Below are 22,795 nucleotides of genomic sequence, written 5' to 3' on the forward strand. Positions count from 1 at the left end.
CTTAGGTTTAGGAATCTAGGAATAAGAACAAACTGCAAGTAAACTGAATCAAACTGCCAAAACTGAATCCTCACATACATTATTTCAATTACTGAAATAAAAGGGATCCTGCTACAGCTTCAAGGCACTTGGCAAAAACAAATGTAAATCCATAATGGATGAAAATAATATCCTAAACTTCACGTCTATACAATCCATTTTGCAAATACAATGCCTGGCACAAAAACAAATACATCCATCACACAAGGAGAACCAGCAGAACAACAACAAAATTACAGACTTACAGAGACTGTAGATAATGAATTTAACATACATTTAAAAATAGCCATGGTTATCTTCAAGTAAATTAAAGGAAAAATAATTCTGAATGTCTCATTTAAAAAAAAAGAAAGAAAGAAATGGGAATAAAGCAAAGAAACAGTAGCTCTACTCAAGGAAAAGGTTTTAGTGGGAAGGGAGAGGAAGTGACCTAGAGCACAAAGCTAACAAACACCATCACACACACCTCCACAATTCTAGGAAACATCGACACAGACCAGACATGCAGTGGAGCCACCTGACAGCCTCAACTGCAAGGCTAAAGGGAAGATGCAAACATCGGGAAGCAAACATGTACCTTTCTCAACACTACAGTTGACATGCACTGTATATAATTTACTGACACATGTGTATCTCCTTTTGGATACTCAAAATATTGTAATGAAAACATTGAGTATATAAAATTGCCGTTTATCTTGTGGTAGTCAGTATATATAATATGTAAAACATGGCTACAATACAAATAAATATGCTTAAAATATATGATAGCCCAACATATCAGTATCTGAAAAGGTATTTGGAATGTTTAATCTTATATACCTTTTCTTAAATTTAGTAGTTGTACAAAGAGGTTACAATTCTGTTAAGTCAGGTTATGAGCACAATGCTTTTTGATCAATGTAACCCCTTCCATCACATTCTCCCGATTTCCCTCCCATCCCTACCCTCAAGTTATTGTTTTTCATTTTAAAATTTTTTTAAAATTCACAATTTCTATGCTAATCATTTAAGAGCCTTACTATAGACCTCTACTCCTGCAAAGTGTTCACAAACAAAATTGCCTAGTGACACTTTCTTTTTTTTTTGTTTTTTTGTCGGTCGTGGGGCTTGAACTCTGGGCCTGGGCGTTGTCCCTCAGCTCTTCAACTCAAGGCGAGCGCTCTACCACTTGAGCTACAGCGCCACTTCCTCTAGTGATACTTTCTTAGCAAGAACACAACAGATGAAAATAGCTAAAAGACATTTAGAAGGTTGATAATATAGCATAAAATCAGTAATTTGCTAACGGGCCCTTTTCTTAGAAACTGTGATGGGAGGACATGTAAAGGGTGTAAATTTCTGCTAACCAGTAAGAATCATCAAAAAAGCAAGCAGCTCTGACAGTGCCTCTGCAGTCCTGTCTAGAAAAAAAACTGTTCTATGAGAGTGATGAGATTCTTCAAGTAGAATTTTCTCTAATAAAAGGAGGGCAAAAAAATCAGGATACCACTAACTGACAGAAAAATCCCTCAGAAAAACGCCTTTTTCCAATCCTGTACTTCAGGTAACTTTTCAAATTACTTTGTGCCATTTTTACTACATTAAGAAGAATGGGTCAAACGCTGGTGGCTCAAACCTGTAATCCAAGCTAATGAGGAGACTTGAGTTCTGAGCACCGTGGGTTGAAGCCAGCCCAGGGAGGAAAGTCCATGAGACATTTAACCAGCAAAAAGCTGGAGGTGGAGTTGTGGCTCACATGGTAGAGCACTAATCAGCACAAAAGCTTGGGGACAGCAACCTGGTCCCAAGTTCAAGGTCCAGGACTGACACACACACAAAAAAGAGATGGGCTCTGTATTAAATACAGTCATCCAATTGCCTAGCTAGGCTTTTAAATACAAAGAGTGAGAATCTCTTGTAGACTGGATTTCCAAGACCTTTGGAAAGTGATAAAGAATTTTAAATCTAAAATAACTTATCAATATTCCTTATGCGGCAACATTAACAGATGTGCAACTATAAGTGCCAAAATAGTGCCTAAAAGAACAAAGGGTAAATTAGTATGTGTGAAAGTACATTTATCCCTAGCATTTTGATTATGACCTCAACACTAGCTATTAGTGGACTATGTCCAGCTCCCTTTGTCAATATGCAATAACAGCTAACCAGGTGAGGTAAGTTAAAGGCAAACAGAGTAGTTAGTGGGTCATGCCTGTAAGTACTGGGTCCTTGGAAGGCTGAAGTTGTTGGGATCAAAGTGTAAGGCCAATCTAGGCAGAAAAAGTTTGTGAGAACTGTAAAACAGAATCTGTGCTCCGTGATGCACACCTTCTATCCTATCAGGATACTTAACATAGGTAAATTATGCCTGGACAGAAAATGAGGCTCTATCTCAAAAATAGCGAGCAAATGTAAGCACTGAGAGTGTGGTGTAACAGTAAGAGTGCCTGTCTGGCAAGCATGAAGACTACATTTTAAGTTCCAGTACCAAAAAATAAAAAGAACTGATACTGTAGGGATGATTCTCCCCAGCAACTAAACTGGCATTGTATGTACACAAAAAATTTTAAATTGAGATTTAGGTATTTCTGAAGTTTTAAAATTTATTCATTTTTATAACACTTGGCACAAACCTCAATGAATCTACTAATAAGGCAAGCTTACTATACAGAAGATTTAACATGTTTGCATCAGTATTGATCAGTTACATATTCATAACTCTAAAAGTCTGTGGACTATTAAAAAATGAAACTGAAAGCTGAGTGCACATTGTCAGTCCCTGCCAGAAAACCACACCGACATCCAGGCACAAAGAATAAAGAAAGGTTTATTGCCAGCAAAGGGACCAGCAAGACCCCTTCTCACAATATGAGAAGTGTGGCTATAGTCTGGGGTGACCTAAATAACCCAGAGGGGCTAGGAGGCGGGGACTATGGTATGGACCTGTGAACCAGGGGCTTCATCATGGCAGGCTAGGATTTGTAGCTGCTGCCCAAGTGGCAGAGGTGTCTGCAGCTGCCCAGACTCTAAAAAGGGAGCTTGTTGTCTTATATGGTTGTAACTGCTCCAAAGGAGTGCCAAATTAAGGAGTAAAGGGGATAGGAAGCCAATTATTTATTGCCTATACCAAATGGACATAGTCTTGCCTGGGAGAAGAGCATGCTAAGGCTATGGAAAAGGAGCCTATTAGACTAACATACATACTTGCAATTTTAGCACTCAAGATCTTGAGTTCTAAAGCCAGCCTGAGCCACAAAGCCAGAGGCTCTATCTCAAATAACCAAATGAACAAACATGTAAGTGAAACTATTGTTAAGTGGCTTTTAATTACACGTATATCCTGGCTACTCAGGAGGTAGGTGATCTGAAGGATAGCAATTTGAGGCAAACCAGGGCAGAAAAGTCCAGTGAAACTTTCTCTAACATAATGAACCCCTTCCAAAGCAGCACTGGCACAAATTTATTCTTTAAATGAGTCTGATCTTTCTTGGAACACTCAATTATCCTCCCATTGCTGATTTGTGTTTTACACTGCTTTGTCATGGCAGTCCGTATTCAGTCTTGGATAAGGTGTTCTTTTTATTTTTACAAAAAAAAAAAAAAAGAAGAAAAACACTAAGGAGGAACAAAGAAAATTATCCAGGTTTCTACCTTCTAAACACACACTGCTAGCTTTAGCTGTCAACTGGGTAAGTATGTGTTCTCATTTTTTTCAGGATTTGGCTGCCATGATGGAAATCAGACTATAATCAGAAAGGGAGTTAAGCTAGGTGATACCAGCCTGACTTCTTACATCCACTTAAACCTATGTAAAATTCCAGTAACAACTCTTGACACTTAAAACTGAAGGATGAATGTCTCTGAAGTCATGGAAACTTTATGTCTCGAATATTCCCAGGCCTTACCAGATAGACCTCTTCACTTGACAAGAATATAATCTTATGTCCTTTAAAATAAAACTATATAACCAAATGTTATCATTCATACCTGTAATCCAAAACTTGAGACCCTATCCAAAAAATAAATAAAACAAGAAAAGGCTGAGGCATTGCTTAACTAGCAGAAGGCTTATCTAGCAAACAGGAGGCCCTAAGTTCAAATCCCAGTGTCAAAGAACAAACAACAACTATAATCTCAAAAAAAGCACTTTCATGAGTTCTATGAGCCATTCTAGAAAATTATCAAACCTCAGGGAGTAGTGGAAACTTCAGAAATTGCAGTCCCTTAATCAGAAGTGAGGGCTGCCGAAGCCCTGAAATTTGTGATTGATATCTGAGGTAAGTAACAGGTATGTTGTAGACTGTGCTTTCAACCTCAGATGTCTGACCTAACTCTAGGCAGCTGGTAACAAAATTACACAGCAGCTATAAAATAAGAAACACTGCTAGACTTCTATTCCCAGCACTCTAATGAGAACTAAAGGAGAACGAGTAGACTGAATGCAAGTAAAAACACATTACAAAACTTAAATTGTTTTTTAGCTTTGTTTAAAACAGTAAGGAAACTGTAAAAATAGTTTTAAAATTTAAGATTATCTAGTATAAACAGGCCAAGTTTTTAAAAGGGCTTAAAATTAAACCAGATTGTCCAAGTTGAAAAAAAGGGGTGAAGGCAGTGTTAAAGAGCCAACAAGTATTCAAGAAACAAGAACTTGCTTGCTATAGAGTAAAATTAAGAACTTGATCAAAGGCTTTTAAAAACAAAGAGCAGGACATGGTAGCACATGGAGGGGAGAGGGGACTGAGGCAGAAAGACAAAAGTTCAAGTCTAGTTCAAGTTACAAGCAATACCTCATCCCCCCCCCAAAAAAAAATTAGGGGGCTGGGAAAGTGGCTCAGTGGTAGAGTGCTTGCCTTGCATGCATGAGGCCCTGGGTTCGATTCCTCAGCACCACATAAGCAAAAAGAAAAAAGCCGGAAGTGGCACAATGGATCAAGTGGTAGAGCGCTAGCCTTGAGCTGAAGAGCTGAGGGACAGCGCCCAGGCCCAGATTCCAGGCCCCACGACTGGATCCAAAAAAAAAAACAAAAAAAAAAACTAAGTCATAATTTCCACTATGTAACTCATATAACTCCTAAAAGATAAAAATGCAATAAATCCATTCTCATTAATCCAAATGTAATCATGGTGGTGTCTAGACAATAGTTATTTTGTAAGTAAATTCAAAGTTTCTCATTTTCTCTTTTGACAAGATTCTGCTAAGTGACTCAGGCTGGCCTTGAACTCATGTATGTATAGTAGACTAGCCTTGAACTCTTAATCCATTTTCTGCCTCAGCCTCCTAAAGTGCAGTAATTACAGACATGAGACATCACACTCAGCTAATTAGTTCCTCTTGAATTTTAGGCATAATCTAGAATGAATGTAGCCAGTAAGCAATCTTTTGATCACTTATATACTGGGTTTACCTAGAGATAAGATACTAAAAGTACTCTTAATCACAGCCAACCTCTTTTTGTTGTACATGTAATTCACATATAAAGCAATGGAGCCAAAGTGACCTTTTTTTTTTTTTTTTTGGTAGTATTAGATTTTAAATCAGGGCCTTATACTTATTAGGCAAGTAGTCATACTTAAGCCACACCTTAGCCCTTTTTCAGGTAGAGTCTTGTACTTTTTGTCAGGAACAGCCCCAGAACACAATCCTATCTACACCAGAACAGGATTATAGAAGGTACCACCAGGCCTAGCTAGTTCTTTGAATTAGGGTATCACAATCTTTTTGCTGAGATTATAGGTGTTAGTCATTTTGCCCATCCCAAACTGGCTTTTAAAAAGGGTTTTCAAACTATCCTGTGGATAAGACAGCTACCTGCCCAAATGAAAAAGCCTCACTTTAAACTGCGTTATAAAGAACAAGAATTTTTCCCATTACTTTCCAATGATTAAAAAAAAAAACTTTTAAATCACATTTTTACAAAACTTGTTCCCATTTTTTTTTTCCCCGAGGTACTGGAGTTTCAACTCAGGGCATCGTGCTTACTGATATCGCTTACTTAATTTAAGTTCTACTACCCGAACTATGACTCCAGCCATGCTTTTTTGGTGACTACTTTGGAGATGGAGTATAACAGACTTTTCTACTCAAGCTAGTCTCAAATTGAGATTCTCTAGATCTCAGCCTCCTGCATAGCTAGGGTTACAAGCTCAGACCCAGTGGTGGCTTCAATTTTCTGTCTTCTTGAAATCTGAGATACTGTGTTTGGTTTTTCCTTGAGTAGTACAGGGGACAATTTATTGTAGCAGGAAATGGTCTTTCTTAAGAGCCCCGTCTAATGCATGTCTTCATTATTTGGTATCCTGAGAAATTGAATAGTAAGAAATCGATCTTGTAGGTTTTATGTAAGATGACGACAGAATGAAACTGAATAAGACTGATAGTGCTATTATTTATTTTTTCATATAATTTTTTAAACCTACAAACATAAAATGCAACATTGAAAGTACTCAATACTTTCTTGCTGAAAGAAAGTCAACAAACATGGTATACTTTCTGAGACAGTATTACTGAAGCCCTTTGAGGCTTAGGCTGTCCACACATTCTGGCAAAGCTTCTTAAAAAAAAAAAAATTAGGGGTTGGGAAGTTGGCTCAGTGGTAGAGCGCTTGCCTTGCATGCCTGAGGTCCTAGGTTCGATTCCTCAGCACCACATAAGCAAAAAGACAAAAGCCGGAAGTGGCGCTGTAGCTCAAGTGGTGGGGCACTAGCCTTGAGCTGAAGAGCTGAGGGACAGTGCTCAGGCCCAGAGTTCAGGCCCCACAACCGGACCAAAAAAAAAAAAAAATTAGTGAAAATTTTTATTAATACATTCAATAGGGGCTAGGAAGGTGGCTCAGTGGTAGAGCGCTTGCCTTGCAAGCATGAGGCCCTGGGTTCCATTCCTCAGCACCACATAAGCAAAAAGAAAAAAGCCGAAAGTCGTGCTGTGGCTCAAGTGGTAGAGCACTAGCCTTGAGCTGAGGGACAGCGCTCAGGCCCAGAGTTCAGGCCTCACTACCGGACTCCCCCCCCCCCCCCCCCCCGCAAAAAAAAATACATTCAATAAAAATGTCTTGTTGTAAAATGGAGGGGTAATGGTACTCGCTGGACACTATGTTGAAAATGAACTATACAATTTGTGGGTGGGAATGGAAAGGAAAATTGTGAAAGTGAGGGAAGGGGTAATATTGTCTAAAGAGAAATGTACTCTTTACTTGACTTATGTAACTGTAACCCCCTCTGTATATCATCTTTATAATAATAATAAAAATTATAAATTCCCTGTTTATGGGAAAAAAAGGTTTTAGAGTGAAAGAACAGCTTCTAAGTCCTATTTTTCCATGTTAGCAATTTAACAACTCTCAGGGTTCTCAATTCCTTCTAGTAAAATATATAGGGCCAACACTAAATCTCTAGAGTTTAATCAACAATTCATAATTAAAATATGCTTACAAATAAAAGTCTTACAAGATATCAAAAGTCAATAAAATATATGTAAAGACAAGGCACTAAAGCTAGATACCAGTGGGCTCATGCCTGTAAGCCTTGCTACTTTAGGAGCTGCAATCTGGGGACTCAGCCAAAAAGAAAAGTCTGTAATATATGTTCAATTAACCACCAAAAAAAAAAAGACCAGGCCAGGAGCATGGCTCAAGCATCAAGCACTAGAACACCATTCATGAGCAAAAGGCAATGAGTTCATACCCTAATACTGGCAAAAATAAAAACACAAAAACCTGAAACTAATATTCAATTTTAATCAGCAGAAATGTATCATTAATAACTTATACTAAACACTTGCTACCTTTAATTTATCCTCCAACAAATGTAAAGATTTTTTTTCCCTTAAATCTTCTGTACCATATCCATTATATTCAAAGCCTATTCAAACTATTTATAAAAGAGAGGTAACACAACACATATGCTTTGGCTTATTTTTAATTTCTTGATTGAGGAAAAAATTATTTTGGGGTATCAACCTAAAAATGTGTTTCACATATAAAAATAGTTAAGAGAAATATGTACTCATAATGTGATAAAATGGCAGTTTGTCCTCCCCACCAAAAAAAAAACCAAACCCTATTCTTGGCTCTTTTCTTGCCCATGTGATTAAGTACCATCATCTCTATAAAACCACTTCTTTATGACTGTGCCTACTTAATGTGATAATCATAAATATTCAATGAGACATCCTACCTAGCAAAGAAACTGTTACACAGTACATATTTCATGATTTAGGAATTAAATTTGAGACAAATGCTACAGGGCCAGGCCTTTCAAATTGCTTAAGTGTAAGGCCCAATACAGGATCTTATTAGTCAAAGTTAGGATCTTATTAGTCAGTTGAGTCTGAGAAATAAAACAAAAAGGCATTTTACACACTATGTTGAAAATGAACTTGGGGAGAGGGGGGAGGGAACTCAGAGAGATCAAGGGAAGAGGTGACAGTGTTCAAAAAGAAATGTACTCTACCTAATTTATGTAACTGTAACCCATATGTACATCTATCATCTTTATAATAACAATTTTTTAAAGGTATTTTACTAAGAACAAGGAGACTAAGTAAAAATTACTGTTAGACTGCCACAGGCAGAATCTGTTTTTAAAAATAATTCAAGTTGCATTAGCTCAAAGTATCAATTATTCACAGAGTTAGGAGGAAAACAAAGGAGGAAGTAACAATACTTGATCGGAAATGTACTCATTACCTTACTCATGTAACTGTTGCCCCTCTGTACAGTATATTTACAATAAAAATATAATAAAAAAAGAAAATGAATAAAATTCCTATTTTAGAGTTCTGATGTTGAACGTGAATAGAATTAAAAGTGTCTTCTGTAATAATGCAATATGAATAAGACTTTATGTTGAATAAATGGAGTTCTTGTAAAAAAAAATTTCAAGTTGCATTAGCTCAAAGTATCAATTATTAACCAAGTCACTAGCTCCATCAAATCCTTTCCTATTTCTGAAAATGCTAAAGAAAAAAATAATCTATGAAAAGGAGAGAAAGGTAAAGGTACATATAAGTTCTAATTGAAGATCAAATATCATTTTGGGAAAATCTTTAATGAGAAAAGGCAGAAATTGAGCATACTAAAGATATGACAAAATATCTCTTCCTTCTTAAATATTAGAAGACTCACACCTCAACTGGATGTTCAAGGATTTTCCTATCTGAGGACAGGAAGCCTACAGCAAGTCCTTTCATCACTACACTCTTATCTCCAGTGGAACTTCAAAGAGAAATACATAAAAGCCACTCTGGTGGATAGTTGGCATAATTAAGCATTTCCACAGACCGATTAAAAAAAAACTGACTTACACATTAAGAACAAATACAGTTCACTATTCTCAGAGATTTGTTTTTTAAGTTGTTCTTCTAGACACCCACAAAACTGAATTTGCAAGTTTTCTAAGTAAAATTTCAGTAGCCAAAAAAACCTATCCAAAAAAGTAATATAAAAATGAAGTAATATGGACTGGTTATAGTGATTCATAATACTTGGAGCTAGGACTGTTGTTAGAAGGTCGGCCTATAGTTAGAGGTCACCCTTGACAAAGTTAGACCCTATCTCAAAGATCCAGCCAGGCATGGTACTTTAACATCTGTAATCTTAGTTACATGGGACTGCAAGTGGGAAGATCACAGTCTGAGGCCAGCCTGGGCAAATACCTGAAAATAAAGCAAAAATGGCTAGGCTGCAGCTCACATAGGGGAGTACCTGCCAACCAAGTGTGAGGCCTTGAGTTCAAATCCCAGTACCACCCTCTTCCCAAATAAAGGAATGAATTCATCTTTATCTTGGGCCAAAATACAAAATCCAAAGTCAATACTCTAATTCTAAATAGTTTTAAAGTAATATAACCATGACCTAAGCACTTTACACATATTAACTCAATTACTCACAGTAATCATGTAAGATAGATAATTAGTTATTTTATAGATGCACAAACTGAAGCGTGAGTTATTAACTTGCCCCAGGCCACACAATCAGTAATGCTAGGAGCCAGGATTTTGACTCAGCTTGTCCAGAAGAATGTTCAAGTCATTTAACAAATTTTACTGAGCGCCTAAGGTATTAACGTCTAAAGTATGTGGGCTAAGTATTAGGGATAAAGCATCGTACAACTCAGACATGATCTCTGCCCCATAGATGGAAAAAATAAGTCTAATAGAGGAAATCAATCAATAAGTGATAACGGTCTATCTTCATCTAATAATAAATACTGGTAGGGGGAGAGGGAGTGAAATCTTCAAGTGCAAAGGAAGACATTGAGGATGGTTTCTATTTTAGGAGTCAAGGGAAAGCACCTCTGAAGACATATGAGCAGCTAGCAGAAGGTAACAATTCTGACTTAAAGGGATGACTCAGGAAAAATGGGATAGCATTCTGAAGTAGGAAAAGTTTGTTCAAATATTGTGAGACTGATGTAGGGTACTGAGGTAACACACAAGGTTAGAAGCTGGCAGCTGCCAAATTGTACAATGTCCTATTGGGTTTAAAATCAATTATAAATATAACAGAACTTCTTCAAGAAAATGATTATTATTTTTTAAAGATCAGTTATGTGGGGAATAAGAGAGCAAAAGATACAAGGACATCCGTGAAGACAGTAATCCACAGTCTAAGCAAGATACTAGAATTTATGTCTCAACTTGTGTATAGTTTATATACAGATGAGATACTAAAAGATGATCCTGCAAACCTAACCATTCACAAAAAAGACTCATGAAACCCTCCTTAACAAAAGATGAACAAATGAAGCAGTGGTACTCACTAGGCAATATGTGGGTGGGGAATGGGAGGGAAAAACTGGCAGAGAGTGAAGGAAGGGTGACAACATTCAAAATGAAATGTATTCATTAGTTGACTTATGAAACTAACCCATCTATCACTTTTATAATAAAAAAAAAAAAATAAAATAAAAACTCTTCTTGTACTCCCCTTGGAGACACATTTGGGGAAAAAAACAGGTTTTAAGTATCCATTAATATTTACATTAATGGTTCAGCTGGTACTATTATACGAAACAAAAAAATTGTGTGTGTGTGTATGTGTCAGTACCCAGGTTTAAACTCACAGCCTCATGCTCGTTTGGTTTTTTCCACTCAAGGCTAACCACAGCTCCACTATGACTTTTTACTGGTTAAATGGAGATAAGAGTTTTTGCCTGGGCTAGCTTCTGATACTCATGTCTCAGCCTTTGAAATTCTCAGAAACTAGGATTACAGATGTAAGCCACTACTACTAGTGCCAAGTCACTTTCTTTAGTCTACAATTCATTCATTTAGAGACAACAGTTACCTAACATTGCTTGTGATTATAATTTTCCTTTCATGCTTTTTGTCTGGTTCATGCTAGATAGTAACACGGAGTACCCACTGTATACTAATCTTACAAGGTATCTTTCATCTAAGAACTCATTCAAGACTGAAGTGCCCAGAGTGGAATATAAGGTCTTCACTCTATGAATCAGAAAAAATCCCGTATTAGTAATCTAACTTGTCCAAGGTCACACAGTTAAGTACCAGAGCTATCAAAGACCAGACTAGCCAGGAGCTGATGGCACATGCCTGTGATCCAGGTATTCAGAAGGCTGAAATCTGAGGATCACAGTTCGAAGCCAACACTGGCAGGAAAGTCCGTGAGATTCCTATCTCCAATTAACCACCAGAAAACAGGAAGTGGCACTGTGGCTCAAAGTGGTAGAGTACTAGTCTTGAGTGCAAAAGCTCAGGGACAGAGCCCAGGCCGAGTTCAAGGCCACAACCTACCAAAAAAAAAAAAAAAAAAAAAAAAACCAGACTATTAGGTGTACACACACACTTATTACCAATGATTGGATTGTTACTGTATTTAATTCTCTTATGCAAATGATTTGTGTTGCAGGTAAGGGAAATGGAGTGATTCAAACACTGAAAACTATTTCCTACTTGAGCTTATAGACGGAATCTTGTGAGTTCTCACCTTAAAAAAATCTTAAATATGTATTGGTAGAAAAAGTTAAAATTTAAGACAAAAGACAAGGATGTGATAGAGCCTGGCTGCAGAGGACCTAAGAGACACAAGAGGCTAGGGGGTAAAAGAATAATCATCAGACCACAGGATAAATGGCCAACAGCCCCATACTAAGAACATTCCTGTGAAGTGGGATCCTACAAGAAGGACCGTTGGTGAGTTTCCAAAGAGTCCAGCACAGGAAGTGCAGGTAGGAACGAGCTAGGAATAGTTGCACAAGCAAAAGCCAAGGGGGATATGAGGGGAAATAGAGACCCTACATTTGAAGAGCAGATGGACGGTAACCGTCGTCGAGTTACTATGTGTGTGTGGGGGGGGGGGGGGGGGGGCTTACTCTCTGGCTAAGCCAGAGATCCGAACGTAGGCGGCGTGAACTCTCCAGTCCCTCACCAATGCCTTTCAAGGGCAAAGTCGTTTCCACTAGTTTCACTTTCATCATCCGGCTTCTACGTGGTCCGCGGTGGGCCGGAGAGGCCAGAATTTGGCTTCTTAACACCTGTGATTTTGGTTGATCAAGAGCGCCGCAGGTCTACCGCGGTCAAACAGCAAGGCCCACGGCCCTGGGGTCCACGCCGGGACCCAGTGCTTCCCGCGGCGCGTGGCCGGATGGGGGGCGGGGGGCCTGGTGAGGACGGTGGGCGCGAGGCGCCCGCCTAGCCCCCGGGACGGTGACTGCGCGGGGCAACGAGTAAACCAATTGCCTCCGGACGCGGACTCTGGGTTCACTGGGGCGGGAGGACGCCGAGCCGAGCGGCGCCGGGAGGCGGGGAGTCGCCGGCGTCCTTCCAGGGCGCCCCCCCCGCCACAAGCCGCCGACTCCGGCGGAGCGGACGCCCGGGCCCGAACGCGCGCGCGAATGAATGGCGCGGGACGATGCCATGGCCAGCCCGGCGCCGGCGCAGGAAGCAGGGAGTTCGCGGCGGCGGCGGCGGCGGCAGGACGCCGAGCGGAAGAGCCGCGGGCGCCGGCGGGCGGCTGACAGCCGGGAGCGGGTGGCGGCGCCGGAACCGCCGCGCCGTGGAGGAGGGGGTAGGGGAGGTCACGCGTTACATAACCCGGCAGCCGCCGGCAGCCCAGGCCGCAGAGGTCGGGCCGCGAGCGGGCGGCCGGCCGGCGCGCCTCCCCGCCGCCCCCGCCCCGCTCCCGCCGCCCCGCGCCGCCGCCCCGCGCCGCCGCCCCGCGCCCCCGCCCCGCTCCCGCCTCCGGCCGCGCGGTCCGCCGCGTCTCCGGCGACGCGTGCCCGGCCGCCCCTCCCCCATCCCGCGCCGGCCCGGCCGCTCGCTCACCTTCCGCTTTGCCTCGGACCACCATGCCCGGGCCCTGCTTCCACCTCCGGCCTCGCGGGTGCCGCCGCCGCGTCCTCCGCACACAGTGCCTTCGGCCCGGAGCCCAGAGGAACGCCGACGGACGTGGTCACCCGCCGCACCACGGCCCACGCTCCCCCGTCAACGGCGACGCCGGCCTCGAGCCTCCGCGGCGGCTCCCGCCCCTCCCCCTCCCCGGGCGCGCGCGCCGCTGGCTCCGCCCCCCCTGCTCCCCGCTGCGGCGGCCGACCGCGCCGCGCACGCGCCCGGCTCGCGCCCGGCCCCAGGCGACCCTGGAGCGGCGGGTGCGGCGCGGCGCTCCGCCCCCTCGCCGGCCCGCCTTCCGCTCGCGCCACCGCCCCGCAGAGGGCAGCGCCTACGGAGGCACGTGACTGTCTCACTCGGGGGGGGGGGGGGGGGGGGGCGGGGAGTCCGGGCCGCCGCGCCCCGCCCCGCCCCCTCCGCGCCTCCCGCTCTGGCCGCGGCGCCGCTGCCCGCTCGCTGTAACCGCGCCGGCCGGCCCACCCCGCCTCGGGCTCCGCAGTCGCGGTAGAAGCCACAGGGCCGGCTTCAAAGCCTGGTGGCTCGGTGGAGAGACGCCCCACGCCCGGCTCGGCGGCACTGCGATCGATGTGCAGTGACATCTAGTGGAGAACCCGGCGCGCGAGCCGGCACGGGGGGAGTGGGGGGGGGGGGCGAGGGAGAACCGGGGCCCACGAAGGCTCGCGGGGGGCGGAGGGGGGCCTGCAGGCCGCTCGGCCGCGCCAGGCACGGGCCCCATCTTCTGAGTCCCTTGACCGCGGGCCCCGGATGTTTGTGATCGGTCCGCAGGTGTTCTTGGCCTCATCCCCTGCAGCGCCGAAATCACACGGGAAAGCAATCTGCCTCTAGTGTTAACAACAACAACAACACTGGATCACGTATGCTTAAATGCAATTCCAATTAAGGGCCAAAGGGCCCTCTTCTCCCCTTAGCCGTGTCGGTTGGATAGGAGACTGCGTGGTGGTCATAAAAGTCCTAATGAACACACGGGATGCCAGCCTTCCCACAAAGGCGCCGCAGTTCTTTATTCACACCTTTATCGGAAGTAGTTGAAAAGTTGATACTTAGCAAATAATCAGTATCCTTTTCAAAACTAATTTGCAGAGCTGGGTCTTGTTTCCTGGCAAAGTAGAGGGTAGCTTCCCCCGCTCTTTGTCTTTTTCATCTTGTAGACTTAAATCCACTAACTTCGGCATTCTCTTCCCTACCCCAACAGTCAGACTGCATGGTTTTCTGGGATCTGTGAGTTAAAACAAATGGGGTGACTTCAATAGTCACAGCCAGTTGCCAAATGCAGCACCAGACAGGCATGTTCCAAAACGGCACAGGAAACCAACCAGTGACAACCCTTTATTAATTATAAGGCTCCTTTTAAAAAAAAAAAAAATCTATTTCTAAAGGGCAGTTATTTCCACTAAAGAGAAATGGCAAAATTTGATTTTCAAATTGAAATATAACCTGTGAACTCTACAGGAAATGCACCATTGGATTTCCACTGCAGTTTTGCTTCTTACTCTTTGTAATCAAGACCCCCCCCCAAAAAAAAAAAAACGTCCTGCATTTTCTTAAGCAAGAAAGAAGCTTGTAGCTAATAGACCATGGCAGTACTTTTTTTTTTTTTTATAGAATGTAGGTAAACTATATAAAGTGCATTTTGGTACAAACTAGTAGTCAGCTTCCAAGTATCTTGTTTTCTAGATAAAATAGGATAAAAAGATGTAAAGAACAATAAAATTGTGGACAAACTCTAGAGTCTTCGTTATTAATAAATTCGTTCAAGTTTCGTTTTCCAGAATGGTGTGATTTATACCACCCCATAACATCTGAAGACTTTTCAACTCACTCATTCATTCATCTAATTCTATATATTCTCATCAGGATTATCTTTCCCACCTAAGGGGAGATGACTGACTTTGGAGAAGGCAACCGATATGGCTAGTCTGTCCCCCCACCACACACACACACACTTGGGTGTGCTTTGGGGCTTTGGGGCACTGTGTATTTTCTCTGTTTTCTAAAGTTTGTTAAAATTCATTTTGAAAATTCAATCATGAGTGGTATCTCAAGGGTCCTATGACAGTGCAGACCAGGACTGCCCTTGTAAGGACATGTCTTCTGCTAGTGTTTTACCTCTGGATCTGTCAGTAAGCCCTTTTTAAAACATCCATACTAGTCTCTCAAGGACCAAAAACAAAAAATAAGCACATGAAACCATTAAGAAAAACACAGGTTTGTAGTCAAGTCCTTGAGGTGATGCACACACAGTGACTCACTACATGATGATGCAGATTGTTACAAGACCTTCTGTAACAATGAAAGGTGAAAACAAGAAAAATGAAAATAATGGAGAATGAATTCATGCCCACAGACACAGAGATAAGAAGTGGAAAGCAAAATGGGTTTGCCAATACATATAGTAATATCACACCTTTCATGAAATTCTGGAGGATTCCGCAATTAACTATGTACAAACATTCTGTATGCTACTCACTTTTATGTCAGAAGACACAATGCATTTATTTCCTGCCCTCAAAAAACGGTGATAAGGAAGGCAAATAGATAAATACACCTGCAGCACAGGTTCAGAACTACCACCTGAGAACAACCTATGGAACAAAGAGAGAGCATATCAGGGTGACTTCCTAGACAAGTGGCATTACCATGTGGTGAATACCTATAATCCTAGCTACTGGAGAGGCAGAGCCAAGAGGATCTTGGGATCAAGGACAGCTCCAGCCAAGTTAGGAAGTTACCATGTCAAAAATAAAATATAAACCAAAGGACTGGGTGTATAGTTGAAGTGTGGGACTCTTGCCTAGCAAACATCTCCAGCACCAAGAAGGAAAGAGGGAGGAAAGGGACAGTGGACCACTCAGTAAAGACTGAGAGACTAGTCCAGTTAGAAAAGCACCACTTTCAGAGGTATGGGCATGTGCGAAGGCAGAGAAGGGTGGAAGGACAGGGAATATTCAAGGAAATACAGACTGTGAAGTCAGAGTAATATGTGCTGTGGGGAATGATACACTCTGGTAAACGAGCTGGAGTGGCCAGCAGGAGTCTGAGCAGGAAGGGCCCATGAAGTGTCTTAATGTGTTTTCACTATTCTGAGAGCAAGGAGCTCTAAGCATGTAAGTAATAAAGTGGTTATAGAAAGTCACTCCGGCAGCTTCCGCAGCAGGCAAGTCTTGGTAAAAGTCCAGGCTTACAGGTGCATCCTAGAAGAGATGAGATTGGATCTGACCAAGGTGAGAGTTTTGAAGAGCAACTACAACAAAGTGAGAAAAGGGCAAATAAGTTGAGGACATAGGCAAGGGAGGGATTCTAACAATTGATCGTGAAACCCAAGCTGAGGAGGAAAGAGAACATATTAAAGGTGGATACAGATTGGTGAACAATGGTGCTAAGGGATAGTGAGGGACATTTCAAAGGAATTTGGGAGTCAGATACTAAAGGGCATGATAGTAACAAGACTGAAGAATTAGTGGCTATCATAGGATGGAAGACAAAGTCACTGGAAGGGAGAGAAACTCAAGGATAACGAAGGGCCAGAGTAGAGAAGGATCATCTCTGTGCATAGACTAGAATCCTGATGGAGAGAGAGAGACAGTGAATCAGAACACCATTTTGGTGACTTCAGGGCAAAAAGATGAATATCATCCACTGGTTCCAGGTCTAATACAATGATGGCCCTAGGACAGAGGTTTCCAGAATTTCTTTTTGTGACAATCTCTGAATAATTTCTCTTTTCATATCATCCCAAGGCTAATAAACAATTTGGATATTGGTGACCTAGCAACTTGGTAACTAATTTTTAAAACCATATACATACTATCTTAGTATCTCAGCAAAGTTACCAAGATACTAAGTTATCATAAGATACAAAGATAGTATTTCATCCTTAAGTGATCATTACTAATGGGACATGTGTGCCCACTGGGCAATAGAGCATTTCTCAAACTTGGGGAAAACATTGTGCATCATCCTCATTCCACACTATTCCACTAACAGGAGTATATTTTACACTTTCTGTGTACATCAAATACCATAACAGGAGGTAATGGCTTTCCCACTATAGTGATACTTAGCCAAATCACTTGTCTAAATGGTGACAGCCAGATCTTTCCATTATAAAACTGGCAATGCTTTGTTTTTGTTTTGAAATCACGTTCTTGTTTTGTTTTGAACTTTGCTTCCTTGCTTATTGCTGCCATGGGAGCCATGCCTGGTGTTTTGGAGATAGAGTCTCACAGACTCTTCTCCCCTGAGCTTGCTGAAATTGTGATGCTCTGGATCCCAGCCTGCTGAGTATCTAGGATTACAGGTGTGAGCCACCAGTTCTGATTAGGGTAGTAATGTTTTTACCAACAATTTTGTTATCTGACAGATTCAGTTTCTGTTCATGATCCTGTCCTGAGCCCATTTTATTGGATATCAAATATTCTAATTCCATAATTCCTTATGTGCATATAGGTGTCATTATTCTTCAAAGAAGTTTCTCTTACCTACTTAAAAATCAGAGCAAATGCTTAGTGCTTTCAATTTAATCACTAATTTTTGTATAAAAGAGTTGCTTAATAATTACCTCCAAAGGCAGTAAATCAACTTTTTCTTTATTCTTCTTTCTTGTTCTTGAAAATCCTGAAGGATTTTTATTTCTTATAATACATTTTATTTCTTATAAACTTACCATCAAGGTATTCTTTTTAATGCACACATTGTCTCATATTTGGCCAATGGGAACCTCTTGAAATTGGGAAGAGCCTTCTCTAAGAGAAGGACATTCTAGGCACAGAAAAAGTGAGATCAAAGGCCTTGAGTAGGTTCTCAAATATCTGAATATTTGAGGACAATGATGTTGGTAGAACAGAGTAACAAGGAAGAAAAGGGTTAGAAATGAGGTCAGGGTGGCAGAAAAGTTGAATTTTTATGCCATGTATGATGCAGCTATTGAAGAGGTTTGAACACAAGAATGATAAAATAATCTGACTTACTATTTTGTGTATGTGTGCGTGTGTGTGCACGTGTGTGCACGTGTACCAATCCTGGGGCTTGAATTCAGGGCCTGGGTACTGTCCTTGAGTTTCATTTTGCTCAAAGCTAAAGCTCTACCACTTGACCCAGAGCTCTACTTCTGGCTTTTGGGGGGTAGTTTATTGGAGATAAGAGTCTCACAAACATTTCTGCCCAGGCTGGCTTTAAACTTTAATCCTCAGATTTTAGCTTCCTGAGCAGCTAGGAAAACAGTTGTGAACCACCAGCACCCTGCTTCTGACTTTTAAAGGAATCCCCATGGCTGCAATGTGGGAAGAATGAGAGAAGAGCATTTTGGGGGAAGGGTGGGATTTAGGACTTCTTTTTTAGTTATGTTCAGTTTGAAACACTTATGGAACATGTAATTGGAGATATTAAATAGGCAATGAGATGTTTGGGTAGATGCTCAGGCTGGGGATCTAAATCTTTTGGAGTTGTTAGTTTATACACAATGCTTAAAACCATGGGATTGGATATAATCAATTAAATAATAACTACAGAGAAGACATTTAATGGCTAAGATTGGAGCACTGTAATGTTGTCAAGATGATGAGCCAGTATAAAGGAGGCTTACATGTTTCACTGTCCATGAGGTAGAAGAAGGAAAAGAGAATAGTGTTCTGAAAGCCAAAGAGAGTGTTTCAAAGATGAAAGGCAACTGAGTCACATGTTGCTGCTAATTTGAATAAAGTGAGGATTGAGAATGACCATTGGATTTGACAATGGAGAGGTCACTAATTGGGCAAGTTTCCCAGAGAAGTGGGGAGAAAATATTGATTGACACAATAGAAAATGAGAAGAGAGAAGAGAAGGGTACCAGTGGCTCACTCCTATAATTCTACAGGAGCTATTCAGGAGGTTAAGACGTGAAGGGCCAAGATTCAAGGCCAACTCTAGCAGAAAAATCTGTGAGATTCTATCTCCAATTAACCATCAAAATTGCAGACTGGAGGTATGGCTCAAATGGTAGAGCACCATTTGTGAAGAAGCAAGCAGAGCAAGAGTGGGAGGCCCAGAGTTCAAGCTAGAAGCAGCACAATAATTGAACTAATAAAACAAGATGAGAAAAATGGATCTAGGTGGGAGATAATGGTGTCTCTGTCTATGTTGGGCATGGTGGAAGTGGTAGAAGTAGACTTTGAAGATGATTTTAAGATAGAGTCAATAGTCAAGATTTGAGGTGAATAAAGAATTGCTGATTTGGCTCAACCTCCCTAGTCATAAAAAAAATGCAAATCAAAACGACGTTGAGATACCACCTCACCCCAGTTAGAATGGCTATAATCAAGAACTCTATTAACAACAGATGCTGGAGGGAATGTGGACAGAAGGGAACCTTATTGCATTGTTGGTGGGAGTGTAAACTTGTACAGCCACTTTGGAAAGCAGTATGGAGGTTCCTCAAAAGACTCCACATAGAGCTCCCCTATGGCCCAGCAATCCCACTTTTGGGCATTTACCCGAATGATCACAAACAAGACCATACTAAAGCTATCAGCACACCTATGTTTATTGCAGCATTATTTACCATAGCTAAGATATGGAACCAACCCAGAAGCCCCTCAGTAGATGAATGGATCAAGAAAATGTGGTATATATACACAATGGAAGTCTATGCCTCCCATCAGAAAGAATGACATTGCCCTATTTGTTATGAAATGGAAAGACTTGGAAAAATTTATATTAAGTAAAGTAAGCCAGGCCCAAAGAAACATAGGTCCCATGGTTTCCCTTATTTGCAGTAACTAGTTTATGTCTGAGACAAGCAGAAATGGTCAGATAAGATGATGTTAAGTGAAATGAACCCCAAGATAGGGACACAAATGTTTTTTTCTTTCTTGCTATTGTTTCTAACATATTTATAAGATAATTCTTTGTTGCTTTGTATGTCCCTCCTCCATGGTATAATCCTGGTTTTCACTGTATTTGATGTTGGTATAATTTGTGGAGGGGAAGGGAAAACAAATTGTTTAAATAGGGATACAGGTGGACCCATTGCACTAATGAGATGTACAAGACGTTCGGTCAAAAAACGAACTTTACAATTTTGGCGAGGTGGGGGGGGGGGGCAAGACAGGGGTGGGGATGGGGAGCTAGGAAGGGATGAGAAGGGGAAACAAAGGAGGAGGCAATAATGCTTGATAGGAAAGGTACTCATTACCTTGCCCATGTAATTGTAACCCCTCTGTATGGCATTTTCACAATTGAAAAAAAATTGATGATTTGGAAATGAACAGCTAGAAGAACAGGGCTGCCATATATAGAGATGGGACAGATAGAAAGGAAGAGACATTCAGCCAACTTGGTGCTTGTCCAACTTGGTGCTTCCAACTTCTTGAGAGACCTCAAGATAATCTTCCTGTTGCCTTATCAGAGATACTCAGTGTCCAGCTCCTTCTATCAGCCAGCTGTGTTCTTCTTCAACCTTCTGATTTCTAGCTTCCAAACTGTAGTTGATTTCTCTCCCATTCTCTTTTCCTTGTGTATTTAAGTCCCTTTAATTTAAAAATCCATTTATAATAATTTTCTGTGATATTTGGAAAGGAACAAAGACAATCATGTGTGTTTAAACGCTATGTTAAACAAAAAGTCTCCTTGTCCTATAAATTTATGTTCTAACAAATGGTCACTTTTGGTTGGCCAATTGGTCCTTCACAAAGTTTACAGGTTCTGGAGAGCCTGTGCTTTCTAGTGACATGGAATAATAGAACAACAGATTTTCTTTCTGCCTTCTTCTTCTCTAATTTTTCTTCCTTTGCATGAGACAATGTATTCTATTTATGATCTGCCTGGGCACCACCCTGGAAAAAGCCTAAGTATGCCATAACCATTTAAAATTACTAGTATGGCTTAGACTATATGAGTGTGTGCATCTGCATATGTGTGTGTTTGAATTTGAGGGTATGTACTTATGTACATTTATTCTTTAATCAGAGTAGAGTCACAAAGAATCCACATGAGTTTACCTGCACCCTACCTCCATCTATTCTGAGTCTTAGCTGGGCAGGTACCTGACTCCTATAGGACTCTCTTTCCAGAGAATTTGAAATCAAAACAGAAAAATAGGTAACTCTATGTGCCATGGAACCTTGGGATCTCTGCGTGAATTTATAGACTAGGGGCCAGGAAGCCTCTTCTTGCAGATATTTACAGCAAAGCACCCCAAAGTGTAGAGCATTCCTGTTGCTTTGTCTCCATATCTTCTTAGCTCAGCCTGTTTCTACCAAGTGCTATGACACAAGCCTATGTCCTTGGAGTGAATTCCTCTCCTCTTTGAGCAGACTCAGGTTTGTTCCGGGTACCTGCAGCCAAAGGGTACTTACTAAGATCAAAAAGGTGTGTTTCAGGGCTGGGAAGGTGGCTCAGTGGTAGAGCGCTTGCCTTGCATGCCTGAGGCCTTGGGTTCGATTCCTCAGCACCACATATGCAGAGGGAAAAAAAGCCGGAAGTGGCGCTGTGGCTCAAGTGGTAGAGTGCTAGCCTTGAGCTGAAGAGCTGAGGGACAGGGCCCAGAGTTCAGGCCCATGACCGCCCCCCCCCCTTCCAAAAAAAAAGGTGTGTTTCATAGATCAGGAAGACTAATCAATTTTCTATGGAGAGATGAAGCAGTTCATTCATCTCTACTGATACCATAATGTGTGAAGGCTTCAGTTAAGTATCAACAACTCTCAGGTCAACTTCCACTTCTCATGATCTTGGACTATTCTGGAGACAGGATTTGATCTCAGAGGCTGGCAGCCCTACCATATAGAGAAATTCTGCCCAAGGACACAGGCCTAGTTTATCACCGCTTCTTTTTTCCTTCTTCACCAAAACAGTAATTAAAAGGAAAGCAAATGAAAAAAAAAAGAAGAAATGAAGGAAAGAACATCTAAAGTGCCCTAACTCCTGAATTTAGTAAGAAAGGATTAGAAATCTATTCCCAACAAGGCCAGGAGCTGATGTTTTACACTTGTGATCCTAGCTACTTGGGAGATGGGGATCTGAGGATTGTGATTTGAGGCCAACATGAGCATAAACAGGAGACCCCAGATCAACCAGATAGTGTGCTTATCAACTGAGCTACATAGGAAGCATAAGTAGGCAGCTCTCAGTCCAGGCCCCATCATACACAGAAGATCTGATTTTTTACAAAATCAGTAAAGCAAAAAGTCTGGGATTATAGCTCAAGAGATAGTATCTTCTTAGCAAGGGCCTAAATCTAACCCCAGTACTACAACATGATAAAGGAAAGAAAGAGGGGGGGGGAGGAAAGAAGAAAGGAAGAAAGGAAGGAAAGAACTCCTTATAAGCATGACAGCACAAGGATCAAATTTCTGGATTAAAAGTAAGTGTACCTTAGTGGATGTCTTAATGATGGTTAATATCTTGTCTTACAGGAAGGTTTTTATGGATGCC

At 41.7% G+C, this 22,795-nt stretch overlaps 1 protein-coding gene across 3 annotated transcripts in view; it reads right to left on the bottom strand.

The window, feature by feature from the left end:
• Positions 1 to 13,495, bottom strand: part of Rev1 (REV1 DNA directed polymerase) — a 67,279-nt gene extending 53,784 nt beyond the window's left edge. For all 3 annotated transcript variants that reach the window (XM_042695372.1, XM_042695373.1, XM_042695371.1), the window contains exon 1: positions 13,307 to 13,495. The gene's annotated coding sequence lies outside the window, so the exon portion shown is untranslated. The remainder of the gene's footprint in view (positions 1 to 13,306) is intronic.
• Positions 13,496 to 22,795: the final 9,300 nt, after the last annotated feature.

This window comes from Dipodomys spectabilis, unplaced genomic scaffold, assembly GCF_019054845.1.
Source record: "Dipodomys spectabilis isolate Male_0828 unplaced genomic scaffold, ASM1905484v1 ptg000187l, whole genome shotgun sequence".
Classification (NCBI taxonomy): Eukaryota; Metazoa; Chordata; class Mammalia; order Rodentia; family Heteromyidae; genus Dipodomys; species Dipodomys spectabilis.